The following is a 15,841-nucleotide window of genomic DNA, read 5'->3' on the forward strand; positions in this document are numbered from 1 at the left end:
GACTGGGCAGCCAGAGATAATATGATTTATTGTTTCTTGTCGATCTCCACATATTCTACAGTTACTTGTTATATTTCTTTTCATTATGTGTTTTTGGTAATTTCTGGTGGGGAGGCTTTGGTCTTGTGCTACAATTAAAAATCCTTCAGCCTCTGCTTTGAGTCCTGAGCTTCTCAGCCATTGCTGGGATTTTTCTCTGTCTATTTCTTTCGCATTTAGTTTAGCCCAGTATTTACCATGTAGGAGCTTTTCTTGCCATCGTTTTATCATGGTTCGCTGCTGTTCTAGTTTTAGTTTGGATTTCATTTGTTTTATAGCTTTTGTTGTTTCTTCTTCTTCTTCTTCTTCTTCTTCTTCTTCTTCTTCTTCTTCTTCTTCTTCTTCTTCTTCTTCTTCTTTTTCTTCTTTTTCTTCTTCTTCTTCTTCTTCTTCTTCTTCTTCTTCGTATTTGTTAGGTAGATTGATTTCTTGTTTGTACTTGTCTGCTTCCTTAAATACTGAAAACAGTTTTTTGTTTTGCTCGTATTTTGTGGTTATTTGTATTAGTTTCCCTTGCTTTTGGAGTAGGTATTTTTGCAGTCCTATGGTGGTTATTTTATAATAGTTTTCTAGCTGTATAAGACCCCTGCCACCTTCTGTGCGTTGTATATATAGCATTTCTATGTCAGATTTTGGGTGGTGCATCCTATATCCTGTCATTATTTTTATTGTTTTCCTGTCTATTTTAGATAGTTCGTTTAGTGTCCAGTTAAGGATATTGTAGCTGTAGCTTATAACTGGGACAGCTAAAGTGTTGATACCCATCATCTTGTTTATAGCATTGCGCCCTGTTTTTAGTATTGATCTAACTCGTCTATAGTACTCTTTCTTTATTTTTCTTTCATTTGTGTATGTTGTATCCTATCTAGTTCATTGACTCCTAAATACTTGTATGGTTGGCTTTCGTCTAGTTCTCTTATTTCATTGGCTTTATCTAGTGTTATATTGCTGCTATTAACTAATTTTCCTCTTTTCAGGGTTGCTTTGGCACATTTTTCTAATCCGAATTTCATATCTATTTCCTTGGTAAAGCCGTGTACTTTTTGTAGTAGTGTCTCTAGCTCTTTGTCGTTTTTAGCATATAATTTTAGGTCATCCATATATAGAAAGTGACTGACTGTTTTTCCGTAGCATTTGTAACCACATCCAGTTCTATTTAGCAATTTTGTTAAAGGTGTGAGTGCCAGGCAGAACAGGAGTGGAGAGAGCGTGTCTCCCTGGAATATTCCTCTTCTAATGGGAATGGCTTTCGTTTTCACAAGTCCCTCTTTTGTTTCTAGCTGTAGCACTGTTTGCCATTTGTTCATTGAGTGCCCTATGTATTTTATAATAATTGGTGCCACCTCGTTTATGGCTAGGGTTTCCAGAATCCACGTGTGGAGAACACTGTCGAAGGCCTGTTGGTAGTCCACCCAGGCCATACTGAGGCCTTTCGTCTTTGTGCGGCTGTCTTCAGTTATGGCTTTATTGATCAATAATTGATCTTTACAGCCATATGAGTCCTTGCAGCATCCCTTCTGCTCTTCTGGAAACAGGTTGTTATTTTCCAGGTGTTTACTAAATCTTTGCGATATTATTGCAGTAAAGGCTTTGTAGATCGTAGGGAGACAGGTTATAGGTCTATAGTTTTGTGGTTTCTCCGTTTCCGTGGATTTGGAGATTAAGATGGTTTTCCATTTTGTGAGCCATTCAGGCATTGTCTCTGGCTCTGCTAGTATGTTGTTAAAGTTTTCTGCCAGCTTTTTATGCATTCCTGGCAGGTGTTTTAACCAGAAATTGGGGATCTTGTCGTGTCCAGGTGCCTTCCAGTTGCTTAGTCTTTGCAGTGTCTGAGTGACCTCTTCAGTTGTTATAGGGGCCCAGAGTTGCTCAGGTGCTAAGTTCGTTCTTTTAATGGTCCTTTTCTGGGGTTGTTGCTGCACCGACCATATTTATTTCCAGAATTTCTCTAGTTCTTCTGCTGTTGGTGCTGAAGTAATGTCTATTTTATTTTTACCCAGTTCTTGGTAGAGATTTTTGGGGTTGGATTTGAACTGTTTGTTTTGTTCAAAGAAACGGTGGTGTTTCTCATACCGGCGGATCCTTTGTGCTTTGGCAAGGATGTCTTGCTTTAGTTTTTCTTTTGCCTCAGGTAAGTCTTTTTTCTGAAATGTTGTACTTTTACAGTATTTTTGTATTCTTCTTGTTACTTAGTTGTGTTGATTGTTTACTAATTTCGTTGAGAATCGATAAATCTTTTCTCTTTTTTTAAATTTGGTTCTGGATGTTATTTATCCACAAGGTCTGTTTGGGTGGTAGAACTCCTGTTCGGATGGATTTGAGTGAGTATCCTGCTTTTTTTGTGGCTGCAGTGGCTGCCGCATATATTATGTCATTTAGCTCAGTGATATTGCCTGTTGTTTCTGTGGTTGTTAGATCCGTGACGGCCAGCTTTATGCTATTTATTATTGATGTTGTTTTATTGTCTATTTTGATTTTTGGGAGATATAATCTGTCGTCCATTCTAAGATCTGTGGTTTTCAGTTCTTTGGTTATTCTCATGTTATTATTATTATTATTATTATTATTATTATTATTATTATTATTATTATTATTATTGTTCAGTAGTTCTATTTTTATAACGTGCTTTCACTTCACTACCGAGCGCAGCTCTGTGCGCCTTGGGTATGTGCTGTGGTTTGCTGTGATGCTCTTATGGTTACTGTATTGAAAGTGTTTTGCGTAGGATGTGTGCAGTACCCTGTAGTGCAGTTTTCTGTATGTTATATACATTTGCAAGTCCTGGTGTTTTGTTATGTATTTGTCTGAATTTTTTTTTTTATTATACCTAAGGCACCTACTATGATAGGAATTGTTTCTGTTTTTAGATTCCACATTTGAGTTACCTCTATTTCCAGGTATTTGTATTTTGAAAGTCTTTCCATTTCTTTTAGGGAAACGTTGTCATCTGCTGGTATTGATACATCAAATAGAAAGCATTTTTTTCTTCATGATCTTTGACAACTATATCTGGTCTATTTGCCTTAATTTCTCTATCTGTGTGTATTGGCATATCCCAGAGTATGGTTGCTTTCTCGTTTTCTGTGACCTTTTCCGGCGTGTGTTTATACCATCTTTTTTCTGTTGTTATTCCATAGTGTTGGCATAGCTTCCAGTGTATATAGGTCCCAGTTCTGTCGTGTCTGTGAATATATTCCTTCTTAACCAGGACTAGGCAGCCAGAGACAATATGATTTATTGTTTCTTGTCCATCTCCACATATTCTACAATTACTTGTTATTTTTCTTTTCATTATATGTTTTTGGTAATTTCTGGTGGGGAGGCTTTGGTCTTGTGCAGCAATTAAAAATCCTTCAGTCTCTGCTTTGAGTCCTGAGCTTCTCAACCATTGCTGGGATTTCTCTCTGTCTATTTCTTTTGCATTTAGTTTAGCCCAGTATTTACCATGTAGGATCTTTTCTTGTCATCCTTTTATCATGGTCTGTTGCTGTTCTAGTTTTAGTTTGGATTTCATTTGTTTTATAGCTTTTGTTGTTTCTTCTTCTTCTTCTTCTTCTTCTTCTTCTTCGTATTTGTTAGGTAGTATGATTTCTTGATTGTTTTTTGTTTTGCTCAGGTTTTGTGGCTATTTGTATTAGTTGTCTTTGCCTCTGAAGTAGGTATTTTTGCAGCCCTATGGTCGTTGTTTTATAATAGTTTTCCAGCTGTATAAGACCCCTGCCACCTTCTGTGCGTTGTATATATAGCCTTTCTGTGTCAGATTTTGGGTGGTGCATCCTATATCCTGTCATTATTTTTCTTGTTTTCCTGTCTATTTTAGATAGTTCGTTTAGTGTCCACTTTAAGGATATTGTAGCTGTAGCTTATAACTGGGACAGCTAAAGTGTTGATACCAATTATCTTGTTTTTAGCATTGAGCTCTACTCTTAGTATTGATCTAACTCGTCTATAGTACTTTTTCTTTATTTTTTCTTTCATTTGTGTGTGTTGTATCCTATCTAGTTCATTGACTCCTAAATATTTGTATAGCTGGCTTTCGTCTAGTTCTTTTATTTCATTGGCTTTATCTAGTGTGATGTTGCTACTTTTAACTAATTTTCCTCTTTTCAGGGTTGCTTTGTCACATTTTTCTAATCCGAATTTCATATCTATTTCCTTGATAAAGCCATGTACCGTCTGTAGTAATGTTTCCAGCTCTTTGTCATTTTTAGCGTATAATTTTAGGTCATCCATATATAAAAGGTGGCTGACTGTTTTTCCGTAGCATTTGTAACCGCATCCAGTTCTATTTAGCAATTCAGTTAAAGGTGTGAGTGCCAGGCAGAACATGAGTGGAGAAAGCGTGTCTCCTTGGAATATTCCTCTTCTAATGGGGATGGCTTTCGTTTTCACAAGTCCCTCTTTTGTTTGGAGCTGTAGCACTGTCTGCCATTTGTTCATTGAGTGCCTTATGTATTTTATAATAATTGGTGCCACCTTGTTTATGGCTAGTGTTTCCAGAATCCACGTGTGGGGAACACTGTCGAAAGCCTTATTATTATTATTATTATTATTATTATTATTATTATTATTATTATTATTATTATTATTAAGACGGCGATCTGGCAGAATCGTTAGCGTGCCGGACGTAATACTTAGCGGAATTTCGCCCGTCGCTACGTTCTGAGTTGAAAATCTGCCGAGGTCGGCTTTCATCCTTTCGCGGTCGATAAACTAAGTAACTCGAGAAACATTTTATGATTAAAAGTTGATCCTTACAACTAAGAGAGACATGTTTATAACATTTTGCTGGTCAAGGAATATCTGGTCATTCAACAAAAGGTGGTATATGTATAATCATTACTGATGGATGTTAGTATATCATATACATGGTTAAAAGACATGTCAGTGGCCTTTTGAGTTATTAGTTTCGTGATTTGGGGGAAGTAACTAAACTACTCATTTTTACCAATCAGGGAGAGATTTTCCTTGCCTCATGAATATTATTGTAAAGGTAACTCAGCCTCGCATGCGATGCAGGGAAAACATTGAACTAGAAGGTCATGATCTTGTCTTTCCCAAGGGATTTCCGTTTTTTTTTGGAGGGTAGGGGGGCATTCTCTGTATGATCCCAAGATCTTCAACATAGATATTTTTTCTATATAGAGTGCGTGATTGTTGTATTCTTTAGTGTGCGACCACCTCGATCTCCAAATCGTTTGTCCTTTCCCATCAGTGTATGGAGCCTGAATGTAGTTTTGATAGTTTTATTAGCTTTTGAAAGTTTCCTGTAGTAAACTTCGAAAGGCCAATATAACTATCAAAACATTTTATAATTGTTCCTGAATATATTATCTCTGAAAAGAATTTGGTGTTTTTCTCGAGACTCCTTATCAATGTTACTTTGGCCAGGATAATTTGCTTCACCGGTATTGTCTATTCTTTTTCATATATTATCTTTTCGGCTTCCTAGTTTTTGGTATCGGAATAATTATAGATTTTAATGTACTTGAGTATTTCAACGTCAGATTAAACAATTTTATTTCGAGCTGTGGAGAAGACCTGAGATGTCGTTTACATAGACTATAAAAAAGAATCTGAACCAAAACGGTCCCCTATGGGCCAACTCTGGTGGGATTTGCTGGACTTGAGTAGATTCTACCAATCGCAACCTGGGTTCTGCTCACCAGAAAGTATTTAATCCCGAATAGCAATTTACTGGGCATCCCGATACTTGAAATTTCTGGCAGTCAATATATATGACGTTAGATTTCCAAAGTGATCCCAAGGCTTTAAGGATATCATTGATGTTACGTAAGAAGTATTTTAGGCACTCCCTGCCTCAGAGAAAGTTCTGCTGGTTGGAATTTAGTGAGTTGTGGTTCTCCAGGAAGACAATTTATAAACATTTTAATGATATGGGATGTGAATTACATTGGGCAATATTTAACTGCGATAGACCGGGTTCCCTTTATAAGGACCGGGAAGGTAGATTGAAATAAAAAGTGTTTCGATATATGGCCAGAATCTAAATGATTCTACAGAGATTCGTCAGATGTGTTGTAAGTTGGTTACTGCTTTCCTTCAGGACACTTGCGGGGAATTTATCAGCGCCTACTGCAGAATAGTTATTGATTTCCTTTATCACCAGTGTAATGTCTGAAGTAATAAAAGATATGCATGGAAAATTATGTTGAGGATTGGGTACTTTCAAGTCCCTTGCATCAGTTCCACTGGAATTACCAAAGACAGAGTAGTATTAATTTTCCAGTACATTATTTAGTGTTATGGTGGAGACTGGTGTTATCGTCTATCAGTGGACCAACGAGTGAGACAACGGCCTCCTTCATGTTCCTATATTAATAGAACACTTATAGATGCTATTATTATTTGTTTTATTATCCAGTTTTTAACCCTGCAGTTCTTTGATTAACGATATAGGGTATCATGCTAATCAGCCGATGTTGTTTTTCCACCTCAAGCTTTCTTATTGCTGCTGAATGTGGTTGTAGTATTTTAATTATCTGCTCTTTTGTAATTAAGACCTTGGTTCTCCTGATGGGTGTTTTGTTCTTTCTTGAGAGCCTATTTCTATTGTGAGGTTCGTAGGCGCGTGTTTTGAGCATTTATAAGTGACCTGGTTCTCAGAGAGTTGCCATGTTGTCTGTATATCAACGTTCTGAGTTCAAATTCCACCGAAGTCGACGTTACCTTTCATCCTTTCGTGATCGATAAAGTACCAGTTGCGTATTGGGGTCGATCTAATCGACAAGCCCCCTCCCCAAAAATTTCCGCACTTGTGCCTAGAGTAGAAAAGAAAAGAATATCAGAGAAACTGAGTGAAGGACCAGTCGATAAGTGTCACATCTTTTGTAACTGCTTCCCTGTCTGCTTTATGAAAACTGATGTTGTCTAAAAGATGAACTGAGGCGTGCGTGACTGGTTTGGTTTTCGTAATGCTGGAAACGAAGGTTACAGAGTATTATGTCGTAGTAAGAAGAATTTTTTTCAACTGAAATGCTATGGGTGGAGCTAGCGTGGTTTGCTCATATGAGTAATAAGATCGTTTTGCTTTGGCTTGTTGTTCGAAGTAAAAGTTTGGTTAGGAAAAATTCATTTATTGAATAAGATATTAATTCTGTTGCTGATTTGTCTGGCGTAGTGCAGTTACCAGGCTTCAGAGTATTTGAGAGTCGGTTCACGTAAGGTAGGTTAACATCACCTATCATCAATATGTTCCCGGAGTTGTACTTGTGGAGAAAGGACTCGATGTTATTAAGGATGTTATTAAGTGTTTGGAGAGATCTGTTGCGACCAGAAATGGTTATGCCGTTAAGTTTATTGCACAACAATATTGATTCACAATAGTATTGGGAAATATGACCTTGACATCCATGGCAATGGAATTATGGAGAAAAATAGCTGCTCCTCCTTTATTTCGGTCAGTGCAATCTGCACGGAAGATGATGAATTTTGTTATTTTCTACTCAGCATCTCTCCACATAGTGTGTGTGTATGTGTGTGTGTATGTGTGTGTGTATATATGTGTGTGTGTGCGCGCACGTGTGTGTCTTAGGATATAAACACACTTGCACATACGAGTTGGCCCTTTCTCTATCACTCAATTTCTAACACCTGATAGAGGTATACCATAATAATTCTATTAGTTGTATAGTGGCTTCCGATAAGGGAACCGAAACATGATATAGAAGGATGAAAAGGAAATTATATTAACATGAATATTTTCGTCAGATTCCCCAGAAAATAAATCTCCTCGCATTCCTAGAAGTGATACTTTCTAGAAGAGAGAATTACAAAATATTTGCCAGTAGTCATTATAGTTGATATCCCTGTCGTCATTGTCAGTTTTCACTATTTCACCCTCTTCTTCTTCTTCCTCCTACACCATTACCATTATCATCATCATCATTATTAGTATATAATTGTATCCATAGAGTTTTCCGTCTCCATGACCTAATATCAAAATGCACTCCTTACTTATTATTGAGAAATTTGTTTTAGAAATTAATATTAACTCTGGCACATGCAATATTGTTTAAATCGATTTGCTTGTTCATATGCAACGAGAAACTTACTCATCTAATGTTCAACATTATCAAAATATTATCGTAGTCATTATTTAATGCCGGGGTAAATAATCTAAAAACGAATTTAGAAGAGCAACTGGAATTGTGATTCCGAAAATAACGCTGCTGGCAACTTTCATGAACTTCAGACTACAATGACGGTGGAAACAAATATAATGAAAATTATATTAGCAACGACAATCATAATGAAGCTAAGGATTTTCTTGTCATCTAACATGTAACCAATGGTCCAAATATAGTATAGCTTCCTCCCATAATAGAAAGTCGTCGATTGTATGCACGTTACCGAGATCAACGTGTCAAATATCCGGTCACTCACCCAAATTCTTTTTAATATTCAGGAACAAGGGGAATTTTATTAAATTAGACTCAGTAGATCTCTCTTCCTACGTCGTTGATCTCTCTACTACTGAAAACATATTTCTTGAAGTTTAAATTATCTATTTTCAATATTTCAATACACACACACAAGCACACTCATATATCAGTATATATATATATATATATATATATATATATATATATATATATATATATATATATATATATATATATATATATATATATATATATATATATATATAGATACATAGATAGATATAGATATATATGTCTAGACACACAAACACACGCACACATGCATATATATATACATAAATATAAATATATATATATATATATATATATATATATATATGAGATTATCTATTTCTCTGTGTCCTAAATCTTTGGAAAGAGCAATAATCACAATGTTGATTATTACACTGCTATGAACACCAGGAAAGTTGGAATATATAATATCAAGCGTTCGCGGCTAATTTTGCACACTCACATCATCTGAATTAATAACTCTTGTATTATTGATAATAATATTTTACGATTATTGAGTGTAGGCGATGCCTGAAGCTAACTTGTTAGCGAAATAAATGTTAAATATAGATAATTTAAAATTGAGGGAATATGTTTTGTTTGATTTAGAGATCAACAGCGTAGTAAGTGGGATGGAGTGTGTCTAATTTAATAAAATTCCCCTTATTCTTCAATTCTGAATGGAATTTGGGAGAGTGAGCGGATATTCGATACATTGGTCTGCTCAATGTGCACAGAATCGATGACTTTGGGTTGTTGTTAGCGTTGCCAAGCAGTAGTGGAGGACAAACACAGACATATATGTTTATACATACATACATATTGAAAGAAGCACATAGTATGTGTGTATATATATATATATATATATATATATATATATATATATATATATATATATATATATATATATATGTGTGTGTGTGTGTGTGTGTGTGTGCGTGTGTGTGTATACACTTTATTTAAAAGCAGCAGAAATATAACAAAAGCTGTTACTCAGAGTTTCACGTTCCCGTTCGTATTATGCCTTCATAGTAATACATACCTCTCAATATGTATGTGTGTGTGAGTGTTCACGTATGTGTGCGTGTGTGTATATAAACACATATACCTATATACACGTATACACATATATGCACATGTATATATGCACACAGATACACACACAAACACACACACATAAACTTAAGCACATACAAACATTTTTTGACATAATTTTGTTTTTTGCAAATATGCAAATGAATGCTTTCAATTTAGCAGTGATTTTGATAAACTAAAAATGTGATACATATGAGCAATAATATAATGGAAAACATATATAGATCACAGAAGTATCATCAGTGATTTACCTCATTACTTAGAAAATACCTTGCAAGTCACAGCTACAAAATGTATATCTTCCCTGCAATGGGTCATTTGGTTGATGCGGTAGTTGATTAAATCTATCCAGAATCCTACATGTATATTTATTATATTCCACTCTAAGCAGTTCAAGGACGGAAATTTTGTGGGGTGGGTTTAGTCAATTAGATCGAACCAGTACACAACTGATACTTGATTAATCCGAGAGGATGAAAGGCAAAGTCGAACTCGGAGGAAATTGAACTCAGAATGTAAAGATTGCGAACGTGTTTATTTATGTATTTTTCATATTCAGTTTTGAACGTGGCTGGACAAGTTCTATAGAAAAAAAGTATTTTGTATTATCAACATGGTTATTAAAACTCTATGCTGTATTAAAAATAAAGGTAGCCTTAAGAGATATAAGTAATGGAATCAAGTCTAATATCAGCTGCATTAACTTGTAATACCGTTAAAATGTCATATTTCATCTACTACGTCTTATAAGTTAGCTGGCATGCCGCAAGTTTTGTAGAAAGTCTTTATAAAACAATGTTTCTAATAGCACCTACATTTTATTTCTCGAGTATTGGTTTTGAAATTTAACTGGATTTATGTTGGGAATCTGTTTGGCATTTTCTATCTGCGAAATCAGTGAAGTATGTAACTAGTTCCCAAGCCACTCTCCACTAAGAAATATTTAAAGAACCTCAAGCACTATCTTCCAGAGAAACATGAGTGATATTTGGCATTTGTTTTGCTTTCTCCTACATGATAAGTTCTTATTTCTTTCACTAATAAATATTTATACATATATGTACTCAAGAAAATTCTAGGCGAAATTTCAATCTCCGCATCGCTCGTTCACACACTAAAGTCTTTCATTGCCGTTTAAGAGAGAATAGAATATGGATGACTTGTTTTACTTCTTATATCTATATTGAGTTCTCTCTTTATAAACTATACAAACTGCGTACGTGTGTGTGTGCGTGTGTGTGTGTGTATGTGTGTGTGTGTGTATGTGTGTGTGTGTGTGTGTGTGTGTGTGTGTGTGTGTGTGTGCGTGTGTAAGGACCGTCCAATCAGGAGATGGTCACGAGGAATGGATCATTTTGCACATGGAACGGTCGATACAAATAACAAACTCGAAAAGAGGTTAAATGTATATAATTGCCAAAAAGAAAAAGAGAGACACAACCGGTAGAAGGTTTGAGAGAAGGTTTTATTGATATGTCAGCAAGTGTATCTGTGTGTGTGAGTACGATATATAAACACAATAATAGACAGGCCGTCATGCAAACAAAGTGTATGTGTATACAAATAAGGATATATGTGTGTGCGAAAAATACAGAGCATAGAAAAGAATCTATAAGGACGTTAGAAGAAAGTCCAGACACAAGAATGATATAATGCAAGTTTGTAGTCAAGGTACACAGTGGTTGAGGTGCTGTAACAATAAGTTGTAGTGGCAAGGCAGAGCCGATGAGAGATACTGCCGCACAAGAAGGCTGACAAAACTGTGACGGTGAAAAGCTAGCTATTTATAACATCCTGTCGGCTCAAGCTGTGGTTCAGAAAAGACAGTCGCACGTGACCTTATATGAAAGCTGCAATTGGTTGGGTTGCACCCTGGCGTGAAAATAGAACAGGAGACAAAATGCGCCAATACTAGCCAATCAGAGTGGTGTACACAACGGGGTTCAAAACTGCGGCCGAATTCTAGCTGTTATCAAGGAACATCTGAACACGAGAGCGTCCTCCTTCAGAAACCTCAAGACAGATGCCGGTACACCAACAATTGTATAACACTCGCAATTGAGGCTAATGAAAGAAATTTGGATAATTTAAGAATTAAGGAAGCTATATTCATACAGAGACTAGAGCCCTAAATTAACAACAGGCTTGAGGTTACTCTTTTATTTGTTTCAGTCCTTTGACTGCGGCCATGCTGGAGCACCGCCTTGGTAATGAATATATTATTTAGCTCTTTCATTTATATAAAATAGATGTTTTTTTTGGGGGGGGGTGTTTAGAAGAGAACATTGTTTTTGCTTTTTGGGGTGAGGTTCCAAGACAATGGAGATGGATAGATAGAAATATAGGCAGGTAGATAGACTGATAGATAGATAGGTAGGTAGGTAGATATATATATATATATATATAGATAGATAGATAGATAGATATGTTTCTTTATTAGCCACACAGGGCTCAACATAGAGCGGACAAAATACAAATGTAGAGTTTTTCTTTTCGATGGGGACGAAAATAAAGTAAAAAATTAAAATGGGGATAACGATGAAAAGGCATCGAGAAAACGTTTGGGGTATGTACAAAAAAAAAGAAAATATTACAAAAATGTCCCAATAGATGGGGAGGTTATCCGTGGAAAGAAAAACCTACGGAAAAGACCACGGTAACCTCGGTCCTTAGTGTCACACAAGAAACGTAAGTAACTCTGTGTTTACAAAATTTTAAACGTTTTATAGAATCATGGTCAAGGTGGCTTCGTCATTTATACGTGCCATTCTTGCTAGATGTATCCATCTTTTTTCGAAACATTTGCTAGACAACACTTGCCTCTCTACTCTCACCTTCCTTTTCAAGTGATACTTGAAAAAGTTGATGAGAGATTGACCAGAGAGGAAAGTGTGTGTCTCTAATCCTTTCAGACGCGTCCACCAGATGCATTCTTTCGCCACAGCCACAAGTACAATAAATACAGCTCTTCCTTCCCGTTTAAAGGAAGGAGGCGTGACGATATTGACGATAGACTCGGTTGATAAACCGACTCGTCCCACACGTGACAGCAGTCGTTCGACATAAGCCCACAGCTCCGAAATGGTTGGAAACTGCACGAGTGCGTGCAGAACGGTTTCGTCGCTCTGACCGCATCTCGGGCAGGTCGGCCCCGCATTTCGCGAGCCGTGTCTATAGAGCTTATCCTGAACGGGTAGCGCTTCTCGGTAGCACTGCCAGGCCAGAGATCTCTGGAAGTTGTCCATAGGTCCCGGCCCGAAGGTCGTCCTGAACAGGCGAGTCAGGTATTCCTCGTCGACGCCCAGGTTCGCCCCGACATCGTCGTCGTACCTGCCCTCCACTAATCCCCTATAGAATGACTTCGTTGTGATGCAGCCGCTCAAGGTCGACCCGGAACGGCAAAGTTGTTGCAGAGCAACGCGACACTCACGGTGAAATTCGCCATTCCTCGGCCTCCTTTTGATCCACGACTGCAGCTCGGTCATGGAGACGAGCTGCGGGAAAGCGCGTCGCACAAACGGCGACCACACCTGCTCAACGTCGTCTATGTAGAGCCGGAGATGTCGCAGTCTCAGTGCCTGCCTGCGCATCATCAACCACGGTATGCCCAGCCCTCCTTTCAGCGGGTGTTGGCAACAAACGGATCGCCTCACCATCGGAACGCTTCCTTTCCACAAAAAGCGGGAGAGGATGCGCTCCATTTCGGTGATGGCGCGATCGGGACAAAGCACGACGGTCAGGCAGTATTCGTTGACGGACGCGATGTACGCGTTCGCCACCTCCGCCCGACCTTTTAAGGACAGCTTCCTCTCGGCCCATTGCCGGCAGAGAGTGGCCACCCTACTCGTTATCTCGTCCCAGTTCTTCTCTGTTTGCAGGTCCGGACCGAACCAGACTCCGTGCAACTTGACCGGACCGTCCGTCCAGCGTCCCACTACTGAGGCGCTGCCGGACGGTATGGGCTTGCTTCTCCAGGTGCCGAGCAGCAAACCCACCGACTTATCCCGGTTGATTTTCGCTCCCGTCACCGCTTCGTAGTCTTTCAGCGTCTCGCCGACAAGCTCGATGTGCGCGTGGCTAGACGCTATGACGGTGACGTCGTCCGCGTATACCGACACGCTCGTCCCGCAACACAGTTCTCGCGGGATGCCCCTCAGCGTCGCCAGCTTCCACAGTAGTGGCTCGAGAATCAATACGTACAGAAGCGGCGACAAGGGGCATCCCTGACGAACCGAACGTGCAATGTCGAAGGGTCCCGATAGACGTCCATTGACGCGAACAACCGAACGGATGCCTGTGTACAAGGCAGCCATCCAACCGCGGAAAACGGGACCGAAACTGGCCGCTTCGAGGACGGCCTCCAAGTATCGATGGTCTACCCTATCGAAAGCTTTCGATTGATCCAAATTGATCAGGGCCCCACCCATGCCAGGTTCCTTAACTACCCTCTCTATGATGTAACGCATCAGATGGAGGTTGTCATGGATGCTCCGGCCCGGCACGGCGCACGTCTGCTCCGTGCCGACCAGTTTCTCGATGACAAGCGCCAACCGCTTGGCTAACACCTTGGCCAAAATTTTCAAGTCTGCATTGAGCAGAGTGATGGGCCTAAAGTTATCTATGGCGTCCCCCTTATTTGGATCTTTCTTCAGCAGCGTTACCGCTCCTCGGCTCACAAAACCGGGAATGCTCCCGTTCTGCTGCCAGTTGCAGTACACGGCCGCCAAGACGACTCCAAACAAGTCTGGGCATACAGTTGTAAATCTCGTAGGGCAGACCATCCAAACCCGGAGATTTGTTCGTCGAGCAACCCGCCATCGCTTACCTCACCTCCTCCGCCGTGATGACCCCTTCGCAGCACTCCGCCTCTCTTGCCGAGAGTCGTGGCAAGCTGTGCAGGTAGGCACTAAAGTCCACCCTGCCTTCTCGCTCGCCACTCCTCCCGAACAGTCGGGCAAAATGCCGCTGAAACGCCTCGCACATCTTGCTCGGCTCGAGCAATTCGCGCCCCTGTTCGTCTACCAGAGACCGGATGGTGGCTCTGTTACCCCGCTGCGCCTCCGCCACCCGGGCCTCTCGAGCGGCTTCAACGCCTTCATTCCTCAGAGCACGCATCCTTGCCCTGACAGCACACCCTTCATGTTTAGCATTGAAGTGTTGGTCGAGGGCCAACCTCGCCGCTAAAACGTCGTATGCGATGCCACTTCGCAATGCCTCTTCTAACCTTATCACTAGCTCCCCCTCTACTCTGTTCCTCTCTACAGCTAGTGCCCTGCTATACCTTATTGCTTCCGCCCTTACTGCTCTCTTGAGGGCAACCCACCATTTGTTGTTGACGATGGCTCCCGTCAAAGCCCTCTTTACTAACGTGCTAATCCGGTCTCTGAAAACCTGTCTCGACGGGATAGACGCGTTTAGTTTCCAGTAACCGGGACCCTGCCTATGTGCCTTATCTAAGTCTAGCGTACACGTCACAAGTTTGTGATCTGTGTAGCTGACTATGTGGAATTGTGGACATCCTAAACTATCTCTATCTCTTGTCCTACACACTATCCTATCTAGATACGATTTCGACGACCCAATGCGGTTGCTCCAAGTCCACGTTGGCACATTTGGGTGGTCGTGTCGGTACCTGTCAGACAACTGGAAGCGTCTGAGCAGGTCTCTGAGGCCTTTGCATCCCTTTCTAGTTTTGTCACTCCCCACGTAGTCTACATGTGTGTCCAAGGTAGCATTCCAATCCCCCACTAAAAGTAAGGGACGAGACGTTCCCAGGAATACTTCTAGACGTCGAAAGAAGTCCGACCGACCTGTTAAAGAACCGCCGTGCCACTACCGCCCATCCTGGGAAGACAGGGAGTAAAATAAATGTTAACCTGTCCGCCAAACATGGAGTTTAGGGCCCGCGGTTCATGGAGTCTGGTCTCACTAATGGCTATGATATCCAAATTGTGTGACTTGATGTCATTTAAGACGTACCCTTGTTTCCAATGGGACCCCAAGCCACGCACATTCACAGAACAAATCTTCACCATGATTCTATTTATATGTGTGCTTTAAAGCACAAAAGGAAAGGAACAACGAGTTACTTACTGTTTGCAAGTTTTGTTTCCTCCTTGGATTTTTCACCAAGGAGGCTATTGTACAAATTATTGCACAAATATTTTTGACATCCCCCTACCGAGTTGGGGTAGAGGGATTTTATTTTGTGGTGCAATGCTGGTGATACATAGTAAATTTTAATGTGTTTT

The sequence above is a fragment of the Octopus bimaculoides genome, chromosome 1 (assembly GCF_046866305.1).
Source record: "Octopus bimaculoides isolate indiv1 chromosome 1, ASM4686630v1, whole genome shotgun sequence".
NCBI classification, from domain to species: Eukaryota; Metazoa; Mollusca; class Cephalopoda; order Octopoda; family Octopodidae; genus Octopus; species Octopus bimaculoides.